Source organism: Natator depressus, chromosome 4, assembly GCF_965152275.1.
Source record: "Natator depressus isolate rNatDep1 chromosome 4, rNatDep2.hap1, whole genome shotgun sequence".
Taxonomy (NCBI): domain Eukaryota; kingdom Metazoa; phylum Chordata; order Testudines; family Cheloniidae; genus Natator; species Natator depressus.
Window position 1 is genome coordinate 274,125 of NC_134237.1, and position 22,538 is coordinate 296,662.

Sequence of the window (22,538 nt, forward strand, 5' to 3'; positions counted from 1 at the left end):
TAAATCTGTGGGGAGCTTCCCTGATCTCTCTGAAAGATCTGCTCACTGTGGACACTGGTAAACCCACATGGGTAGAGCTGAATGAGAAGAACTGGGGGCTGATGGAGCTATGTATGGCAATGCAGATAGTCATGTAGAGGTGTGTGATCAACATGAAAAATGTCTCTTAGATTCAGTACCGGGAACATTAGGGCACCAATGGCCCTGCCACACCAGGCCCATGCTCGGAGCCCACAATGACGACATAGGGGCCCACAAATATGTTTGGCACCAGGGCCCACAAAAGGTTAATCTGCCCCTAAATCCAGATGCTGGGGGCTGTGGGTGAAGACCCAGCAGAGTGGCGCAGCGGCAGCGTGCTGGGCCCATAACCCAGAGGTCGGTGGATCGAAACCATCCTCTGCTAGGGATGCACTTGTTTCTTTTTGCTCTGGGTCTTCATGCGAGGCAGTAACCAGCAAAGCGCCAAGACCCTAGGCCATGAGGCCAGAGGTGGCTGAGGCGGGGGCCTGCCAGGGAGCTCCCCAGCACCTCTGGCTGCCTGGGCTGAAGGCAAGAGGCCTGCATGTGGTGAGGGCTCCTGTCCCAGCCTGAGACAGCCGTGCTTCCTCATCCCCTTCTCCCACCCGCACCGGCAGGCGGCTGCTGCAGGGGAACACGAGGGAGGCTCTCGGGATGCTGGGCAGCTCTGGGCAGCTCTTTGTGGCTGTCTAGGGAAAGAGCCGAGGCTTCCGACTCGACCTGCCATTGACTCGCGGGGCTCTGCACTCCGTCAGCCGGGGCAGGCCAGGCTGCGGCCGGGACTCAGGTTGGGGCAGCATGGCCGCGCTTCCCTGACGAGCCATGAGGCAGGCCAAGAGCTTTGCTCAGCCAACAGGGAAGTGGGAGGGAGGCGTCTTCTAGCTGGCGCGTCTCGTCCGTTTCTCCCTTGCTGCTCGGGTGGGAAGGGAGTGAAATGTTCCCGGCTGAAGGTTTTGCACTTGGCCTTGAGGATTAAGCCTGAGCCCCTGGCATGGCTGCTCGGAGATGGGATTCTGGGTCGCATCCAGCGCACTCTGAGGGCCACCAGCTGAAACCACTGAGGCCAAGAGGGATGGTTTTGAGGTGGCAAAAAAGGGCCTTTAAGGCTCCCAGCAGGTCTTGAGGAGCAAGGAAGTAGCCCAGGCTTATCGTCCTCCCGGGGTGGGCTCGACCCACCATCTTTTCGGTTAACAGCCGAACGCACTGACCCCTTGCACCACAGAGACACCTAGAGACTGATGTGCTGTTACCAAAGCTGCTGCCTAGCAGCCTGCACGTGTCGGGCAGAGTGTCGGGGAGTGAGGGCTGCAGGCTCTGGGAGGGAGCTCGGTGAAGGAGGGGGCTCCGGGCTGGGGCAGAGTGTTGGTGTTGGGGACACTGGGCATGGCCACTAGGTAACTCGAGGGGATGGAAGAGCACGAGTGTCGATGAAGCCCCCTCGCACTAGGCCCAAGTGTCCTTGGCCTCCCGCCTGGAGGCACTCGCAGCAGTTATGCTGAGGATCTGCAACAATATGTTGCAGAGTCAGACTGCCTGAAACTAACCAAGGCCAAACAGGGCAGAAATGGAAGAACAATGCTGAAGGAAGCAGCTTTATGTATAGGTTAACAAATGATACAAAAAACAAGGGAACTAGCTGGGAACTGGATTGGCTGGCTAGATGGATACTTAGGGCAGCTTGCTATTGGAGAAGTATGCTGAAGAAAGGATGGATAAAAGCCTGGGTAACTTCCTGCTCTGGGTGCAGGATTGGAGATTCTATTCTCCCTGGACCTTTTTGAAGCTTCAAATAAACTTTTCTGCTTCTCCACCCCGTTGTGATTCTTGGGTGACGCACACCGGGTAATGAACCCCTCCCCCCTGCTGTTGTTTTGCCTCTCGGCACTGGGTGCCGGCAACACTGTCCAACATTAAACACATGAAACAAGGCTGGCACTTTGGGCTGCTGGACAGAACAAGCCTTCAGGCCGAAAAGCCAACAACCTTTCTCTCCATTTCAGCAAAAAACAACATTCAACAAACCCCCACAAAAACAGGCACCTGAAAAAGTCCTGCCCCCGACTTCACCTTTCCAAGGTCTTCTCTGCACTCTCTCCCGTCCCGAGTGAGAATCCGACACCTTGACCAACACACCACAGTGAGACCCGAATGCAGCTCTCCCTCTGCAGGCAGGATGGTGGAGAAAAACACAGGTGAAAAAACCCTCCCGGCTCAGCTGCGCACGGAGCCTTGGCAAGGACGTGGTGGAAAGGTGACGCCGGGATCTCTCGCACGGTAAAGGAGACTCGTGCCCGACTCCGACAAACCCTTTGGGAACTCGAAGGAAACCGCATCCCACAGGCGTTTCCACAGACCAGCCACCAGCCACACACCCAGGCCGGAGGGGCCGGGACACGGGAAGGGGCAGCAGCAAACGCCCCCGGGGGGAGGGCTGGGGCGGGAGCTGCAGCCAGGCCCTTGGACCCGCAGGGAGACGCAGACCCTGACAGCAACCAGCCACGTTTGCCCACGTGTTTGTGTGAGACACGTTTGTGTGTCTGTGTGATGTCTTGTGTGTGTGCTGTGTGTCGTGCAGAGTCTTGTGTTCAGAGTGTGTGTGCTGTGTTGTGTTTCGTGTTGTGTGTGTGTGTAGTGCTGTGTGACGTGTTGTGTGTTGTCTTTTGTGTGTTGAGTTGTGTGCCGTTTTGTGTGTCATGTTGAGTGTGTGTTGTGTGGTTGTGGTATCACGAGACGTGTTGTGTGTGATGTGGTTTGTGTCACACACACAGACACAACACATTGTATGCCGCACGCACAACACGTCACGTGTAGCACGTCACACACACGTCGCACATCACATGCACAGCATGCTGCGTGTAGCACGCACACACACAAAACATTGCACGTCGCACGCACACACACAACACGTCGAATGTAGCACACAACACGTCGCACGTCGCACGCACACTCAGCACGGCACACGTCGCGCATTGCACGCCACACTTCGAACACACAACATGTCGCGTGTCGCACATTACACACAAAAACGTTGCATGTCGCACACACATGTTGCACGTCACACATCGCACACACAACACATTGCACAAACAAACACACGATGCGTCACAAACACAACACATCACACACACACAAACAGGTCTCTCACACACGCACAACATGAAACACAACACATCACACACACAACACATCACACAGACACAAACACACACACAACATGACATACAACATGTCACACACACCCCCACACGCCACATGACACCACAAACACACCACACACACAACACGTCAAACACACACGAACACACAACACGACACACAACACATCACACAGATAGGCACAAACACATATAACATGACACACAACACGACACACCCAAAACTATGCAAAACACATCTCACACACACACACACACCCCATGTCACATGACACCACAAACACAACATCACACACACACTCAACACGGCAAACAAGAAGACGCACATGTGAAGTGTGAGGTGCGATGTCTTCTGTTTGCGTGTGTGACGTGCAACATGCAACGTGCAACGTGAGGCGTGCAATGTTTTGTGTGTGTGATGTGCGACGCAGGACGTGTTGTGTGTGTGACGTGCGATGTGCTCTGGGTGGGGTCTGTGTGTGTTTCTGCACAAGCTGATTGCGATGTCCCGGAGGCCAACAGCAAAGAGGGTTCAGCGTCAGCTTTCTTGCCCTGCCGTCAGTCTGCCACCTGGCTGGGGTGACAGCGGCTGGGGACCCCAGGAGCTGCTGAGAGACGTGGAGGATCCCTCGGAAGGGAGAAGACGACGTGAGAATCAGACTCTTCCAGCAATGAGCCACATTTGCCCAGTGCTGACGCTGTCAAAGCCTCCGAATTTTGGGCCAGAAACCAACAGCCAAATCGAGCTGGAAAATTGAACCACTTGCAAATGGCCCTTCTAGCGTGTCACCAGACCGTAGGCGACCGTCTGGGGGTGAGCTGTGGGCTCCCGAGAGGTAGAATCCAGGGCCTGCCTCTTCGCTTCCCACGGCCAGGTATTTTCAGCCCCCAACAATTAGGGGAAAAACAGGGAGATGAAAAGCCAAAGAAAGTTTCAAGAGTTCTCCTTCCTGCTGAGCTGGCTGCGCTGCCCAGGTCACGGATGGTCATTCTGGGGAGGGATGTGGGTCTGGTCCACTTTGAAGGCGGTTGATCTGGGAAAGGATGTGGGTCTCAGATATCTGGAGGATTGGCCCGGAGCCCAGTCTTGTGGGGGCACAGCTGGTGGTCCTCATCCTCCTCTGTCTGCCTCTCTTCTGCCAGAGAAGGCAAGCCAGGCGAGTACCAATAATGATGCTGTCAATAAAATGGAATCAAGTTGTGGATGTTTTTTCTTTTAAAAAATATTTTCACACTTTTCAATCGGCCCCTGGTAGTTCCTAGGAGAAATGTGAAGGATGAGATATTGGAACAGTTCCCTCTTTGTGGGAGCAACAGCTGGCTGGGGTTTTGGCTGCTCAGGCTTTTGTTCCCTGGTTTTACCCACTGGGGTTTCTTTTGCATGGATTTCATGTACCTGTGTGTAAGTTTTTGCACAAAGGCACCCAGCTGTACAGGTTTTATCTACAATCTTTACAAGTTGAAGTTGCAGATGGAGGGGGCTCCCAGCAATGGCAGCCTTAAGGGGGTGGGCGGCTTGAAGCTGGGGACTGGATCGGGACCCCCCAACACTTACTGGTCTCTCTGCCCTGCAGTTTTAGTCCCCTCAGATTAGCCTGATTATCACAACAAAATTTTGTTTCTCCTGCTGCTAACAGCCCACCTTCATCGATTGGTCTCGTTAAGAGTTGCTATGGCAACCCCCATTTTCTCGTCTTCTCTGTATCGATATATCTATATCTTCCTGCTGTATTTTCCCCTGCATGCATCTGATGAAGTGGGCTTCAGCCCATGAAAGCTTATGCTCAGATAAATTGGTTAGTCTCTAAGGTGCTACAAGTCCTCCTCATTCGCTTTTCCTGACTGATTATGCTGGGGGCTCTGCCGGGCTCCAGCGCTCCAGTCCCTCAGCTACCAAGGCCACCTGGGAACCCTGATCGATTCCAGCTTCAAGGAGTGCTGAGATCCATCTGTCTCTTTCTGTGCCTCTGTCTCTCTCTAGGAATAGTCTCCTGACCCTGCCTCCTGTGATCTGTTATAGTTTACTAGCCCCCCACCCCACCTCCATGGGTGTTTTTGGCTTCTCCATGCACTCTGCAGCAACGCTCCTTGTACCCAAGCTAAAGATCCCTGCAGCCCCAAAAATCCTCGGGGGTTTGTCAGCAAGTGGGTTACGAGCAGAATGGTTGTGGGGTGAAGGTGGGGATAGGGAGGTGATGAACCTGGGGGTAGAGGAGGGTGGCAGATTAAGGTGTTGCTCAGCCCAGCCCGCTGAGTCCAAGGACATATGAGGGGACCAGCATTAAATTGCTGTTCGATCCATCCGACTGAGTCCCGGGACACATCAGGGGTCAGCTTGCGAGTGCTGATGACCCAGTCTTCTCTGACATGCTATTTTCATGTGTGTGTGCCTGTGTGTCTGTTCACGTTCATCAGATTTGGGGGCTGGAAGACCCCAGCCCTGGGGAACTGAGGTCCTGCAGGGTAGCTCCATTGGGAGGGAGCTTGCAGAAGGAAGGAGTAGCGCTCCATAGGAAAACACAAGTGACAAAAGCAGCACATTGACAGAATTGCAGAATCTCCCCCCACCAGAAGAGTAATCCTAACAAATGGGCGTACCCCAAGGTAAAGGGCAATTCTGGTAACAGCTCATTTGGGGCTTGTTTGGAAGGGGGATGGATGTCATGCTTGCGACAAGGAACCTGCTATGGCAAAAAACACTTTAGCCCTGTGCGCCCTTCCAGACAAGTCTTATGTCCCAAATACTTTGGGTCTTACGGAATAAGTCCCTGAATAATCAAGGATCTTGACCAAAAAGGTCGTTACGTCTAAAAAGGAAGAAAGATTGTCGTTGTGGAGACCATGAAACAAGCCCTGCAACTTTTGGACAAGTATCCCGACAGTCCACAGGGTGCACATCAAGGAACGTTCAAAGCGAGAAGGGCGTTCTTTTTGGGGAGACTAACCCCCATTGTGCTGACCAGGAGAAGGGGGAAGTGGGAGCCTGCAGTGCCATCTAGCGGCCAAAGGAGAAATCGCCGGCTTCTGGACCTGTGTGCGCCCTTGGTTCGGTTCACATGCAAAGCTGTTTCACGCCAGGTTGGGAAAACGGGGTTCTGCTGCATGACATCATCCTCTGGAATGACTCAACCCAATAGGACACCTCCTACGATACACTGCTCCGAGTGACGCTCTCAAACAGGTCCCCACAGCTCCCCAGCCTCCCCACACCGGGAGGCAGGTGTGAGAGGATTGTTCTCCCCAACTGACAGAGGGAGAAACAAAGGCTGAGAAAGGTGAAGGGCCTTGTCTTCCATCACACAACCTGTCGGGATAGAGTTGGGAACAGGACCCGGGTGTCCTGACTTTCAAATGAACCATGAGTCTGGAGTTTCACACACTGAATGATCAGAATAAAGGGACCTTCAATGAGCTGCAGACCAACAACCATTCACACTGATTCTTCAGCAAGAGTTTTAGAAGCACGAGAACACCAGCGAGAACCAGGAACGGCTCAGAGACAATCAGCAGCGAGAAGGAGAACAATTCACCAAGCAGATGATTGGTTCTGGCTTATTTGCTGGGCCTTAAACGAGAACAACAAAGTCCTGAGTCTCCTCCCTGCCACGAGACCCCCTGCTCAGCCAATCAGCGTGGAGACGCTGGCGGTGGGCTGAGGGTTCCCCGGATGGCCCAGGGATGGCTCAGGTCACCGGTGAGGATCACTCTCAGAGCACGCTTCCTGTCCCATCTCTTTGGGAGGCCTCCCACCATGAGGGCTACAGAGTAGCCCCCTCCTTGCCAGTGGAGGGAGGGAAGCAGGAAAAGGGAAACCAAAAAAGTCAAACCCCAAAGACTCGAAGGGACAAAGGCCTAGCTGGGGGAAAATTGTCCCACCTTAACCTCCTGTTTTCCGTGCCGAGAATTTGGCCAGCACCGGGCGGATCAGGCTGCCTCGGTACCAAACCTCTCTGGGGCTCTTACCTTCTCCACGGGGACGTCTGTCTTCTCGCTCAATGAGCAGTGGGAAAGGAGAAAACTCCAGAGAGGCTCCACCTCACGCTCACATACGAGACCCTGAATTCTCTCTCAGTCCTCAAGGAGACACCTCAAGAAGGAGACTCCCTGCAGCAAAGCCCCGGGGGTCTCTGAGATCCCCCTGCCCCGCAGCCTGTCCTCCCTGGCCGTTGTCGTGGACTCTCTGTGAGGTCACCGCCTCCCAACCTCCTTTCACCAATCAGCTGAGTGCTGCAAAAGGCCCTTGTGATGTCACTGCCACCCCCACCCCTGCCCTGCAGGGCTCATGTCCTGCCCCGAGCCGGCTCCTGTGCGTGTTTGAGTTGCTCCCCCTGGGTCACCCCCACACACTCAGTAGTCGTGCAAGGATTCACGCAGGCCACACGTGGAACCATCAGAGGATGCTCAATGTGCCGCACTCGGTTTTGCAGAGATTTGGAGACTTGAAGGCCAGGAGAGACTGTTAGATCATCTCATCTGGCCCCCCTACACATCACAGGCCTCCTGTATGGCGCAGTAGCGAGTTTTGGACCAAAGCAGACTCGAGAAAGGCATCTCATCAAGGGATGGAGGAAGCACCACTTCCCTTGGGACTCTGGAGGAAATTGATGCTGTGGTGGGCAGGGAATTGACCCCAAGGCCACACTTGTGAGTCTGTATCATAACACACATGCACAACAGCACTGCGCGAAGTATGTACACGTCACCTTAACTCTGATGTTTCCAAACGTTTAAAGGCCTGGTCTCCAGGGTGTTCTTTGTGCTTCTAGATCGATTTTGGGGAGAGATGCAATCATTTAGTTCAGAGTGGGAGCCGTGTTAGTCTGTATCAGCAAAAAACAAAAAGAAAACGAGGAGTAGTTCTGGCACCTTAGAGACTAACAAGTGTATTTGGGCACATTTGATGGTGTGGCTGACGTGATTAGGTCCGAGGATGGTGTCCCTAGACTAGATATGTGGACAGAGTTGGCAATGGGTTTGTTGCAAGGATAGGTTCCTGGGTTAGTGTTTTTGTTGTGTGGTTGCTGGTGAGTGTTTGCTTCAGGTTGGTGTGCTGTCTGTAAGCAAGGACTGGCCTGTCTCCCAAGATCTGTGAGATTGAGGGATCATGCTTCAGAATAGATTGTAGATCCTTGATCCTGCCCTGGCGATCTTTCACTTGGGGGCTGAAGCTGATGGCTGGTGGCGTTCTGTTCCTTTCTTTGTTGGGCCTGTCCTGGAGTAGGTGACTTCTGGGTATCCTTCCTTTCAGCAGGTGGGGATTGTAGTTTGAAGAATGCTTGATAGAGATCCTGGAGATGTTTGTCACTGTCTGAGGGATTGGAGCAAATGCGGTTGTATCTTAGAGCTTGGCTGTAGACAACGGATCATGTGATGTAGTCTGGACGAAAGCTGGAGGCATGTAGGTAAGTATAGCGGTCCAGGATAGGGTGGTGTTTATGTGACCATCACTTATTAACACTGTAGTGTCCAGGAAGTGGGTGTCTTGTGTGGCCTCTCCTTCTGCCCCTCCACTCCCACCAGCATGATACAGTTCTGCGGTGACCTGGAATCCTACTTTCCACGTCTCCGACAGAAGGAATATTTCCAACACACCTCTGAACAACTCACTAATCCACAGAGACCTTCCTACCAACACAACAAAAAGAAGGATTCTGCCTGAAGGTCGAAACAGCAGACTGGACTTCAACTCGAGTGCTTCAGCCGACAAGCACGGGCTGAAGTGGTCGAAAAGCAGCATCACTTGGCCCATAACCTCAGCCGTGCAGAACACAACACCGTCCACAGCCTCAGGAACAACTCTGACATCCGAATCAAAAAGGCTGACAAAGGAGGTGCTGTCGTCTTCATGAATAGGTTGGAATATGAACAAGAGGCTGCTCGGCAGCTCTCCAACTCCACATTCTCCAGCCCATTCCCCTCTGATCCCACTCAGGGTGACCAAGAGAAACTGCACCATCTGCTCAAGAAACTCCCTGAAAAAGCACAAGAACAAATCTGCACAGACACACCCCTGGAACCCCGACCAGGGGTCTTCTATCTGCTACCCAAGATCCATAAACCTGGAAATCCTGGACGCCCCGTCATCTCAGGCATCTCTGGCTAGGGGTGCTGGTCGTGTAGGGCCTGAGGAGAGAGTCGACACAGCCAGATAATCCTGCTGTCATGATGCCAATGCCTGAGAGGATTTCATCGCAGTCTCAGGCTCCAGTTCTCTGCTGTATTTTCCCAGCCCTGCCCAGGGGGTTGTTTCCAGTTTCAGAAATGGGGCAATGTTCACACACTCCCAATGGGTCTTTGCATAAATCAGGCCCTAAGCCAGAGGCAGGCAAATTTTGGTCTGATGCCGGATCGGGTTTCAGAAATTGTACGGGACAGTTAGGGGAGGCTGTGCCTCCTCAAACAGCAAGGCATGGCCCCGCCCCCGCCCCATCCGACCCCCGCTTCTCGCCCCCTGACGGCCGCCCCGGGCCTCCGGCCCCATCCAACCCCTCTGTTCCCTGAGGGGCCCCAGATCCCCCCCCGCCCCTAACAGCCCCCCATCACCCCATCCAACCCCCCTTCTCCTTCCTGCCTGCCCCCCAGGACCCCTGCCCCCTCCAACCACCCCTTCTCCCTGTCCTCTGACCGCCCCTGGAACTCCCACCCCCGACTGTCCCCCACCGCCCCATCCACCCCCTGCTCTGCTTCCTGACTGTCCCCTGGACCCCCTGTCCCATCCAACCACCGCTTCTCCCTGACCGCCCCGGGACCTCCTGCCCCCAATTCAACCCGGTGTTCCCCGCCCTCTGACTGCCCCGACCCCATCCGACCCCCAGCCCCTGACCCCCCAACTCCCCTGCCCTCTATCCCACCCCTCCCCCGCTCCCTGCTCCCTGACCATGCCGCACAGAGCCCCGGGGCCGGCCGGGCTCGTAGCCCCGCTGCCCGGAGCATGGGCTGGCGGCGCCGGGAGCGGAGGCTGCAGGGGGGGGAACAGCAGGGGCGGAGCCGGGGGCTCTCCGGAGCTCGGGGCTGGGCGGAACGGCTCAGAGCCCCCGGCCCCCCTTCTGCCCCCTGCCACCCCACCCACCCCCTTCAGACACCCGCCCCCACTGGTGCACTAGAGTTTCCCCAAGACCCACCAACAGCTGTGAATGGTGTGGAGGAGAAGGTGTTGGTATTTGGTTGTGTATTGGTATTCTGTGTATGTGTCGAGGCTTGTGGGGGCTTTGTGCTGGGGGAGAAGCTGAGCCCTAATTCAGGGCTGGGGCTTCTCTGACTCGGGATCCTAGGAAGGGAGCCAGCCAGTCAGGCCGTGGCACAGGAGCCAGAAAACAGAGGAGTCTGGGGGGGAGTTTGTCTTGTGGTGCTTGTTGGGGGTTTGTTGTTGCTGTGGGGGGTGGGGTTTGGGTGTTTCCCAGATGAACAGGATTTAGGTGGAAAGGCGATGACAGACACAGAGGCAGCAGTGGGAGTGACTCATGTCGTGAAAGACACAATGCAGATGACTGGCTGTGGAAGCTGCCGTACGTCCATGATCCTGGAGGGGGACCTGGTAAGAGTTTTGTCTGCATGAAATGCCGTCTGCTCGAGCTGATGGAGGAGAAGATCTGAGGTTTGGAGATGCAGGTGGAAAGTCTGGTTGAGTTTAGAAAGGGGTTTGAGCAGCTGATGGAGCAAAGACATGAGGTATCTGAAGGGAAAAGCTCAGACTTGCAGATGGAAGCAGGACTGAGGAATTCTGAGGAGAGACAGCTGGGTGAGGAAAGTGGTCAGTGGAAGCATGTGACTAGAAGAACCAGGCAGAGGAAAAGACGGGCTCGTGAAGGAGAAATAGAGCTCAGGAATCAGTTCTGAGAGTTGGAAAATGAAGAAGGGGCTCAGCAGGTAGTCACTGAAGGTGGAGGGGCAAGAAAGAAGAGAAGAGCTGCTAGTCCTATTGGAAACGGGGAAGAGTCAATGGAGACTACACCAAATATGAGCCCCACGAGGATACAGGATGGGTTGAAGAGGATTACAAGGGAGAATAGGAATGGAAAGAACTTGCAGCCAGAGGGAACAGGGGATAGACTGGAGAATAGCATCGTCATCGTGGAAAGGCAGGTCTACGTGACTGGGGACTCTTTACTGAGAAGACTAGACAGGCCTGTAACCAGAGCTGATCCAGAGAATAGGAGGGTGTGCTGTCTTCCAGGTGCTAAGATATGGGATATAGATGTGAGGTTGAAAAGGATCCTAAAGGGAGCGGGAAAGAATCCCCTATTTATCCTTCATGTGGGAACAAATGATACGGCTAGATTCTCGCTGGAAAGGATTAAGGGAGACTGTGCTAGGCTGGGGAAGACGCTTAAGGAAATCGAGGCTCAGGTGATCTGTAGTGGGATTTTGCTGTTCCTGGAGAAGGGCAACAAAGGCGTGACAAGATGGCTCATGCAATGGTGCTAGAAGGAGGGCTTTGGGATGTCTGGCCACTGGGAGGCATTCCTGGACAGAGGACAGTTCTCTCGGGATGGACTTCATCTGAGTAGGGAAGAAAATAGACTTCTAGGATAGAGGCTGGCACAACTGATTAAGAGAGCTTTGAACTAGGAATCTGGGGGAGATGGTTGGTTGGGGGATGTCCAGGTAATGTCCACGCCGGATTTTAGCCTTGAGAGGGAAGAAAACAAAGTAAGAAAGGATACAGCCGTGGGTAGGAGAATGGCTATAAGGAGGAAGGGCAGTGTGGACACCAGTCTAATATTTTCTACTGGCTGTAGAATGACCGTGCCTCATTGGGTAAAGAACGTGAGCGAGGCCAAACAGCAAAAATGAAGATGTTTGTACACCAATGCGAGGAGCCTAGGTAACAAAATGGAGGAACTAGAGCGACTGGTGCAGGAAGTGAAACCAGATATTCTAGGGATAACAGAAACAGGGTGGAATAGTCGTCATGACTGGACTACGGGTATTGAAGGGTATGTGCTGTTTAGGAAAGACCAAAATAAAGGTAAAGGTGGTGGAGTAGCATTGTCTATCAATGAGGAGGTAGACTGTAAAGCAATTCGAAGCAATGGAATGGATAAGACAGAGTCCGTCTGGGCAAAAATGACATTGGGGAAGAAAACTACTCGAGCCTCCCCTGGGATAGTGCTTGGAGTGTGCTAGAGACCGCCGGGATCTAATGTGGATATGGATCGAGCCCTCTTTAATGTTTTTAATGAACTAAATACTCATGGAAACTGCGTGATCATGGGAGACGTTAACCTCCCAGATATAGACTGGGGGACGAGTGCTAGTAATAATAATCAGGCTCAGATGTTCCTAGATGCGATAGCTGATGGATTCCTTCATCAAGTAGTTGCTGAACTGACAAGAGGGGGTGCCATTCTAGATTTGGTTTTGGTGAGAAGTGAGGACCTCCTAGAAGAAATGGTTGGAGGGGACAATCTTGGTTCGAGTGATCATGAGCTAATTCAGTTCCAAATGAACGGAAGGATCAACAAAAAATAAATCTGCAACTAGGGTTTTTGATTTCAAAAGGGCTGACTTTGAAAAATGAAGGAAATGAGTTAGGCAAGTGGATTGGACTGAAGAACTTTAGGGATCTAAAGGCAGAGGTGGCCTGCGATTACTTAAAATCAAAGCTGCAGAGCTATCAGAAGCCTGCATCCCAAGAAAGGGGGAAAAATTCATAGGCAGGAGTTGTAGACCAAGCTGGATGAGCAAGCATCTCGGAGAGGTGATTAAGAAAAAGGAGAAAGCATACAGGGAGTGGAAGATGGGAGGGATCAGCAAGGAAAGCTACCTTCTTGAGGTCAGAATATGAAGGGATAAAGTGAGAAGGACCTGGCAAAGAGAATTAAAACCAATTGTAAAAGGTTCTATAGCCATGTCAAGAAGAAGAAAACCAAGAAAAAAGAAGTGGGACCGCTAAGCACTGAGGATGGAGTGGAGGTCAAGGATAATCTAGGCATGGCCCAACATCGAAACAAATACTTTGCCTCAGTCTTTAATAAGGCTAATGTGGATCTTAGGGATAATGGTAGCATGACAAATGGGAAGGAGGAGATGGAGGTAGATATTACCATATCTGAGGTAGAAGCGAAACTCGAACAGCTTAATGGGACTAAATCGGGGGGCCCAGATAATCTTCATGCAAGAATATTAAAGGAACTGGCACATGAAATTGCAAGCCCATTAGCAAGAATTTGTAATGAATCTGTCAACTCAGGGGTTGTACCGTTTGATTGGAGAATTGCGAACATAGTTGCTATTTTTAAGAAAGGGGGAAAAAACGTGATCTGGGTAACTACAGGCCTGTTAGTTCGACATCTGTAGTATGCAAGGTCTTGGAAACAATTTTGAAGGAGAAAGTAGTTAAGGACATTGAGGTCAATGGTAAATGGGACAAAATACAAGATGGTTTTACAAAAGGTAGATCATGCCAAACCAACCTGATCTTCTTCTTTGAGAAAGTAACAGATTTTTTAGACAAAGGAAATGCAGTGGATCTAATTGACCAAGATTTCAGGAAGGCGTTTGATATGGTGCCACATAGTGAATATTAGTTAAACTGGCAAAGATGGGGATCAATATGAATATCAATATGAAAATTGAAAGATGGATAGGGAAATGGTTAACAGGGAGATTATAGCGGGTCCTGCTGAAAGGTGAACTGTCAGGCTGGAGGGAGGTTACCAGTAGAGTTCCTCAGGGATCAATCTTTGGGACCAATCTTATTTCATCTCTCTCCCTCAGCTCAGTGATGGCCTGAATTGCCCCTTCTCCCGGCAGAGCCAGAGGATTGGAAGCAGCAACATCAAACCCCGGTGTGGCTCGCAGGAATGAACGCAAACACGCCCTTGTAGCTGGACAGATGGTTAGTTTTACCCCTGGGATACTACAAGGCTAAAGAGAAAGGTGGTGGCCCCACATCTAAGGAATGAAACACAACACAGTCATCATCGTTCTGCCCATCCTTGCCCCTTTATACTTCTACTGTCTCGCTCCCACCACCGTCGCCCTCTGTGGGTTCAGTGCAAGTGCCACCCTCAGTGCTTCCTACACACACAGACTCACAGACACATCTTGCAAGGAAAACCTCACCACAGAGTCACATGCACCTGTTGCTTCCCTGCACCCCTGCTCTCCAGAATCCAATCCCAAGGAAAGCTTGTCGGGCCCAGAGCTGGCAGGGCGTCCGGTGCTGGAGTATTGAAGCTACCGTGACGGCACTCAGAGGAAAGATGCTGAGAGAGTGCAAGTTAAGAATTGGCCGGTCAGGTTTCCAGTCCCCTCACGGGTCATTCCCTCACTCGAGCAAAGGGGCACATCTCAATTCTCAGCTGGCTCAGTCGAGCTGCATCGTTCTTCTTTCCTCTCAGTCAGGTTTGAGGCCTGTTTCGCACCCTGTCTTTGAGAAGACAGTCAGAAACTACTCTCTGAAATAGCAAATGCAGGAGGACGTGTTATCGCTCCTGCCCCAACACAGACGGACAAAGAGAGAAATGTTCTCGCTTTGAGGGTGGGACTCCCTGCCCTTGGCCAAAGACGAGCACCTCTCCTTGACCTTGGTCGCTCCTTCAGCTTTTCTTTCAACAGGGAGCCCGAGAGCTCAGGTGCTGGAGCGCTGCGTTTGTCAGTGAAGCTCGGTGAGCTCCAATGTCACTCGTCTCTTCTACCAGCAAGTCAAAACACAGGAAGGATTTCCTCATTTGACAAAACTGGGGTTGTCTGAGGGTGTGTCCACACTGCACACTGAGCCTGTCTCTATGTGGCCTGGGCTTGCTGACTTGTGTTGCCAAGCCGGTGTTTGAGCGTCCAGACAGCAGGGGAAACTCAGGCCTCACACTGTGTCTATCTGTCAAGGTTCCTTCCCCATCTGAACGCTAGAGTACAGATGTGGGGACCTATAGGAAAACTTCCTAAGCTTACTTTTACCAGCTTAGGTTAAAACTTCCCCAAGGTACAAACTATTTTACCTTTTGCCCTTGGACTTTTGCTGCTACCACCAAAAGTCTAACCGGGTTAGACCCCCCAAAATCCCCCAAAATCCTCACCAAAACATTGCACCCCCCTTCCTGGGGAAGGTTTGGTAAAAATCCTCACCAATTTGCATAGGTGACCACAGACCCAGACCCTTGGATCTTAAGAACAATAAAAAAGCATTCAGTTTCTTAAAAGAAGAAGTTTAATAGAAGAAAAAGTAAAAAGAATCACTTCTGTAAACTCAGGATGGTAAATACCTTACAGGGTAATTAGATTCAAAACATCGAGAATCCCTCTAGGCAAAACCTTAAGTTACAAAAAAGACACAAAAACAGGAATATCCATTCCATTCAGCACAGCTTATTTTCTCACCCATTTAAAGGAATCTGAATCTAACGTACATCTAGCTAGATTCCTTACTAAGTTCTAAGACGCCATTCCTGTTCTGTCCCCGGCAAAAGCATCACACAGACAGATCCCGACCCTTTGTTTCTCCCTCCCCCCAGCTTTTGAAAGTATCTTGTTTCCTCATTGGTCATTTTGGTGCTCCCCGAGTCTCCAGGGATTCCTGCCCTAACTTCTCTCCAGCCAGTTTGTGTCCATACGCTCCCCGCGAGGAGGCTGTGAGTGGTCTGGTTACAAGCGCTGGTTGCTCAGGCCTGGCAGGGAAGGGAAGCTCCGGGAAGCACTGACAGTCTGGAGATCCCTCCGGGGAAGCACAGGCGGTGGGTGGAACAGGCGGGGAGGCGAAGCTGCGGGGTCCTGCGGACGCCCTGAAACCAGCTCACAGACCCCCGGGGGTCACGCTGCCCTACATGCTGTTGCAGTAATGTTTGTACAAGGTGTGACGCTGAAAGAGCAGCTTGTGTCAGAGTGTGTTCAGGCCAACGGATGTGTGTGTTAGTAGAGATCAAAGCGACTGTTCAATGTGCAACTCTATTGGGTGTTTAAACCTCCTGAAAACTCGTGGAATGTTGTTTGCACTGTTTTCACGTCTCTGTGTCCTGTTACGCTGGAATAGCAAAGAGTTGCCTTGTGTAGACCCCTGTCACTAAATAACCCCTCAAAGGAGAATGAAGGTGTGTGGGATGCAAATGGAGAAAAGGTTCATTTCCAAAGAAGGGGTGGTAAGAAGCAGGATCCCTGGGCGGGGGGCAGGAGGGTGTGGTTTGCACTGTTGTTGCCCAGGGTGGGAATGGGGAAGTGGGCTCTGGCTTAAAGCGGTGTCGGGCTTCGAGGGGCTGGGTTCAGAGCTGGAGGTTGGGGTTGGGGTGAGGGTTGGGCTCCAGTTTTGGTTCAGGGGTTTCGAGTTGGGGGGCAGGTTATGGGGTCAGGGTTCCAGTTGGGTTGCGGGTAGGGGGTGGGGTTTAGATTTGGGGGGAGGGTTTGGCCAGCAGCAGCAGAGAAGTGCGGGTGGCAATGGGGTGCCAGCCAATAGTGGTAAGTCGGGGGTCTTTTAGGTCGTTTAGTGTCAGTCGCACCCTAGGGAGGGGGTAGGGTCATGTTTACGACAGGGGGCTAAAGTGTTGGGGTAGGGGGTGGCAAGTTGACCCATCCCACTTCGCACTTCCCACACGGACACGCACAATACGTCCAACGCGCGGACGCACACACGTCACACACACACGATGACACAAAACGGCACACAACATGACACACAAAAATAACACACGACACAGACACACACACACCACGACACAGAAAGCATCACACACAAAACATCACACACTCGACCCACAACATGTCACACACACACCCACTCAACACAACGCGACCCACAACACGTCACACACACACACTCACACCCTCAACACGTCTCACAACATGTCTCACACACACTCAATGACACACAGCACGTTGCACATACATCGCACACACACAACGTTGCACACACAGTTTGTCGCATGTCGCACGTATCACGTCACACACGTTGCACTACGCACATGCACAACACATCGCACGCACGCACACACTACATGTCACAGACACGACGTACACAACATAACACATGACACGAAATGGCACACGACACAAAATGGCACGCGACACTGAGACCACACATGACACTGAGACACACACAGACGACACTGACACATTGCACGTGGAACACGCAGCACGTCGCACACACAGCACGTCGCACGTCACGCACAACACGTCGCACACGACACATGATGTCGCAGACACGCAGACACACACGATGTCTCTCACATGCCGACATACGACGTCTCTCACACGCGAACACACACACACGACGTCTCTCACATGCCGAGACACACACACGCCGACACACACACACGCCGACACACGTCTCTCACATGCCGACACACACATACACGCCGACACACGACGTCTCTCACACACGACACCGACACACACGACACACGACGACTGACACACACACACAACACACGTCTCACACACACACAACACTGACACACACGACAGTGACACACACCACACATGACGACTGACACACGCACGACACACGACGTCTCACACACACACAACACACGACGTCTCACAGACACGACGACTGACACACACCCGACACACGACGACTGACACACACCCGACACACGACATCTCACACACACACACACGACACACGACGTCTCACACACGACATCTCACGCAAACGCACGACGTCTCTCACATACGCTCACACACCACACGCACACACACGTCCACACAACACATGCACAACACACGCCCACACACACACGACACACACCCACGCCCACACACCACACTTGACACGACACATGCCCAGGCCCACACAACACACACACCACACACAACATACGCCCACACCCCCCCCACACAGACACACTCGCCGACAGCCACCGACACACACACCTGCCGACACACGACGTCTCACACACACACAGACGACACACACACCGACACACACGACGTCTCACACACCCACGACACGACATGCGACACGTCACACGACACACAAGACGGCAGACGACACGACACCGAAATCACACACGACACCGACACGCGACACACACACAAGACGGCAGAGGACACGACACCGAAATCACAACGCTCGAGACGACCCCCAGCGGGTGCGAGAGCGGAGCGGGGACGGGCGGGGTGAACTCGGTCTCTGGGCGGCGCATGGGGCCGGTGTGGACGGGAGGGAAGAGGGCGGCAGGGCCGAGGGCGAGATGTGGGAGAGGCAAACAGAGGAGCCGACGAGACGTTGCCGACTGAGATGGTAACTTACTTGTTTTTTCCCCTTGTGCTGGGTTTAGTACCAAGGAAAAAGAAGTCAAGCCTCAGAGTCTACTGCCCTCATGCGATGGAAAGTGAGTGAGAGCAGCGAGCCTGTGACCGTTGGTGATGCCAGGCAAGAGCCCTCCATCTGGGAGCCGAGCAATCGCCAGTCTCAGTGAGGTAAGTGTCTGGTTTGGTGAGGACTCTGCTCACGCCCCACCTGAGTCCGGGTAGGGAAGCCCCGTAAATTAGGGTTCGGTTTGTAAGAAAAGGTTCCTGATCAGCTGTGGTTACGAGGGAGAAAAGGAGAGAAGAGCAGTCGCGAATGTCAGTGAGATAAGTGTCTGGTTTGGTTAAGGCTTTGCTCACGGCCCGCCTGGCTCCAGGTAGGGACTCCCCATCAGCTGGGGCTGGGTTTGTAAGAAAAGGTTCCTGACCAGCTGTGGTTAGGAGAGAGACAAGGTCCCCATTTTCAGGGGCTGCTCATTTCTCTGGCCAGGAACGGTGTCTCCTTCGCAGGAGAAGGTGGCATCTAGGAGGATGACTCCAGTTGGTGAGTTGCTTGCCTTCCTCCCATAGTTTTCTCTCTTCTCTTGTGTGTTGGCCAACTTTCTCAGTCTCTCTCTCCTCTGCTCTCCTGGTGCCGCCTCCCTTTGTAGGACACGGGTAGGTGTGCATTCCCACAGGTGAGGTCTCGGGAGCCATGGAAAAGTCAGAGCGGACGAAAATCATGCAGGGCAGTAGAAAGGCTGCTGAAAGTACCTGAAGAGACAAAGGAAATGAGAAGGGGGAAGTCCAGACTAAGACAGGAGTCTAGTCTGTAAAGAGAAACAACGGGAAGTCTAAGCTACAGAAACTCTTCAAGATGCCAAAAGACATTTAGGATGGGAAATTGCTTCTTGAATCCAGTCTCTTTAAGATCTTAGGCTTAGTATGCGTGTGTATTTGTATTTGCTTAGTAATCTGCCTTCTTCTGTTTGCTATCCCTTATAATCACTGAAAATCTACCTTTTCTAGTGAAACTATTTTTTGTTTTTTATTATTATTATTAAACTCAGTTTGTGCAACTGGTGCTTCGTGAGGGAAATGCTTTGTGTGTTACTCCAAGGGGCCGCCCGGTGTCACTCTTCCTCCATGAGGGAGATGATTTGAGCATGACCTGAATTGGCCACCCACTGTCACTGTTGGTCCAGGAAAGAAATGATTTGTGCATTACCCTGAGTGGCCACCGAGTGTCACTGTTGCTCCATGAGGGAAATGCTTTGTGCAATACCTGGATTAGCCACCCGGTGTCACTGTTGCTCCACGAGGGAAATTGTTGGTGCATTACCCTGAGTGGTGTGAAGGAAAAGTTAGCATATGTGACTCCATTTTGGTTTGGGGCCCACCATTGTCTAAAAGCAAGCACATCATGCACCAGGAGGAGTGTTTCTTAGATACTGCATTCCTGTGAAAAGCCTCCGCCCCCCCGCCCTTGTCTCCAGCCTGTTTTATCTCCCGCACTACTATGCTGCTGCTGGCCAAACCCTCCCCCCAAATCTAAACCCCACCCCCACCCGGAACCCAACTGGAACCCTGACCCCATAACCTGCCCCCCAACTCGAAACCCCGAACCAAAACTGGAGCCCAACCCTCACCCCAACCCGAACCTCCAGCTCTGAACCCAGCCCCTCGAAGCCCGACACCGCTTTAAGCCAGAGCCCAGTTCCCCATTCCCACCCTGGGCAACAACAGTGCAAACCACACCCTCCTGCCCCCTGCCCAGGAATCCTGCTTCTTACCACCCCTTCTTTGGAAATGAACCTTTTCTCCATTTGCATCCCACACACCTTCATTCTCCTTTGCGGGGTTATTTAGTGACAGGGGTCTACACAAGGCAACTCTTTGCTATTCCAGCGTAACAGGACACAGAGAAGTGAAAACAGTGCAAACAACATTCCACGAGTTTTCAGGAGGTTTAAACACCCAATACAGTTGCACATTGAACAGTCGCTTTGATCTCTACTAACACACACATCTGTTGGCCTGAACGCACTCTGACACAAGCTGCTCTTTCAGCGTCACACTTTGTACAAACATTACTGCAACAGCAGGTAGGGCAGCGTGACCCCTGGGGGTCTGTGAGCTGGTTTCAGGGCGTCCGCAGGACCCCGCAGCTTCGCCTCCCCACCTGTTCCACCCACCGCCTGTGCTTCCCCGGAGGGATCTCCAGACTGTCAGTGCTGCCCGGAGCTTCCCTTCCCTGCCAGGCCTGAGCAACCAGCGCTTGTAACCAGGCCACTCACAGCCTCCCCGCGGGGAGCGTATGGACACAAACCGGCTGGAGAGCAGTTAGGGCAGGAATCCCTGGAGACTCGGGGAGCATCTTCAGCGGATGAGGGTGACACACCCCACAGGAGCTGAATTTCCCACTCGGGTCGAAGTCGTGCCGTGTGGATGGGGCAGCACGGATGGGAGGCTCTGTTTGCTGCGGTGGATCCACTGCGGGTTGATGTCGTGGGGGTCGAGTGAAGACCCACGAAATTGACAGCAGAGCGCTCTCCGGTCGCCGTTGGGACTGCGCCGGGAAGGGCAGGAGGAAGAGAAGTCGACCGAAGAGCGTCTCCCGTCGACCCAGCGCAGTGTAGACACAGCAGTAAGTCGACCGAAGCTGCGTCAAATCCAGCTCTGTTATTCACGCAGCGGGAGCAGCGTAACTTAGGATGATTTACTGCGGTAGGATAGACACAGTGTGAGGCCTGAGTTTCCCCTGCAGTCTGGATGCTCAAACACCGGCTTGGCAACACAAGTCAGCAAGCCCAGGCCACATAGAGACAGGCTCAGTGTGCAGTGTGGACAGACCCTCAGACAACCCCAGTTTTGTCAAATGAGGAAATCCTTCCTGTGTTTTGACTTGCTGGTAGAAGAGCCAAGTGACATTGGAGCTCACCGAGCTTCACTGACAAACGCAGCGCTCCAGCACCTGAGCTCTCGGGCTCCCTGTTGAAAGAAAAGCTGAATAAGTTTCAAAGGTCAAAGAGAGTGGTCGTCTTTGGCCAAGGGCAGGGAGTCCCACCCTCAAAGCGAGAACATTTCTCTCTTTGTCCGTCTGTGTTGGGGCAGGAGCGATAACACGTCCTCCTGCATTTGCTATTTCAGAGAGTAGTTTCTGGCTGTCTTCTCAAAGACAGGGTGCGAAACAGGCCTCAAACCTGACTGAGAGGAAACAAGAACGATGCAGCTCGACTGAGCCAGCTGAGAATTGAGATGTGCCCCTTTGCTCGAGTGAGGGAATGACCTGTGAGGGGACTGGAAACCTGACCGGCCAATTTTTAACTCAATCAGCATCTTTCCTCTGAGTGCCGTCACTGTAGCTTCAATACTCCAGCACCGGACGCCCTGCCAGCTCTGGGCCCGACAAGCTTTCCTTGGGATCGGATTCTGGAGAGCAGGGGTGCAGGGAAGCCACAGGTGCATGTGACTCCTTGGTGAGGTTTTCCTTGCAAGACGTGTGTGTGAGTCTGTGTGTGTAGGAAGCACTGAGTGTGGCAATGACTGAGGCTTCCAATCCTCTGGCTCTGCCGGGAAAAGGGACAATTCAGGCCACCACTGAGCTGAGGGAGGGAGATGATTTTCTGACAGGGAGGGACGCCTCCTCCCAAAGGTGCTCGGCAGGCAGCCCTCCTTCCCAGGTCCGTCCCGACAACACCCAGTTCAAAAGGGACCCTGCCCAGCCCTCCTCAGCGCGGTGACAATGAGCGAGTGAGGGAGCGTGGGGAGAGGGAGCGACGGAGGGGAGGGAGGTGGCGTGAGCGGGCCGGGACCTTGGCGAAGGTTGGCACAAGGGTGTTCAGTTTTGTTGGGTGCGGAAGTTGGCAACCCTAGATCCAGGGGCAACAACTCCAACCTTCAAAGAGGCTGGGCAGGGGCAGGACATCAGCTTGGAGGGGAGGGGTGGGTGGGGCAGTGACATCACCAAGGCCTTTTGCAGGAACTCAGCCCATTGGGCAAAGGTGGTGGGGAGGGGGTGACCTCGCAGAGAGACCCCGACATCAGCCGGGCAGGGCCGAGGTGCAGGGCCAGGGCAGTCGCTGAGACCCCCCCGGCTTTGCTTCCGCACGTCTCCTTTTCCACGTCTCCCCTGGAGGCCGGGGAGAGAATTCGGATTCACGACTGTGAGCGTGAGGAGGAGCCTCTGTGGAGTTTTCT

At 53.1% G+C, this 22,538-nt stretch overlaps 1 protein-coding gene and 1 non-coding gene across 4 annotated transcripts in view; both read left to right on the forward strand.

Annotated features, from left to right (window-relative positions):
- The window catches only part of LOC141986089 (uncharacterized), a 222,138-nt gene that overhangs the window by 194,098 nt on the left and 5,502 nt on the right, over positions 1-22,538 (forward strand). The window contains exon 6 of one of the 3 annotated variants that reach the window (XR_012639141.1): positions 21,489-21,609. The exons of 1 other annotated variant lie outside the window; for it this stretch is intronic. The gene's annotated coding sequence lies outside the window, so the exon portion shown is untranslated. Of the gene's footprint in view, positions 1-18,388; positions 18,451-21,488; positions 21,610-22,538 lie in introns of those variants that run through there. One more of the 3 variants, XR_012639140.1, reaches the window with a different exon arrangement.
- On the forward strand, positions 335-406 carry TRNAM-CAU (transfer RNA methionine (anticodon CAU)). Its single transcript has one exon. It is a non-coding gene; the product is annotated as a tRNA-Met (tRNA).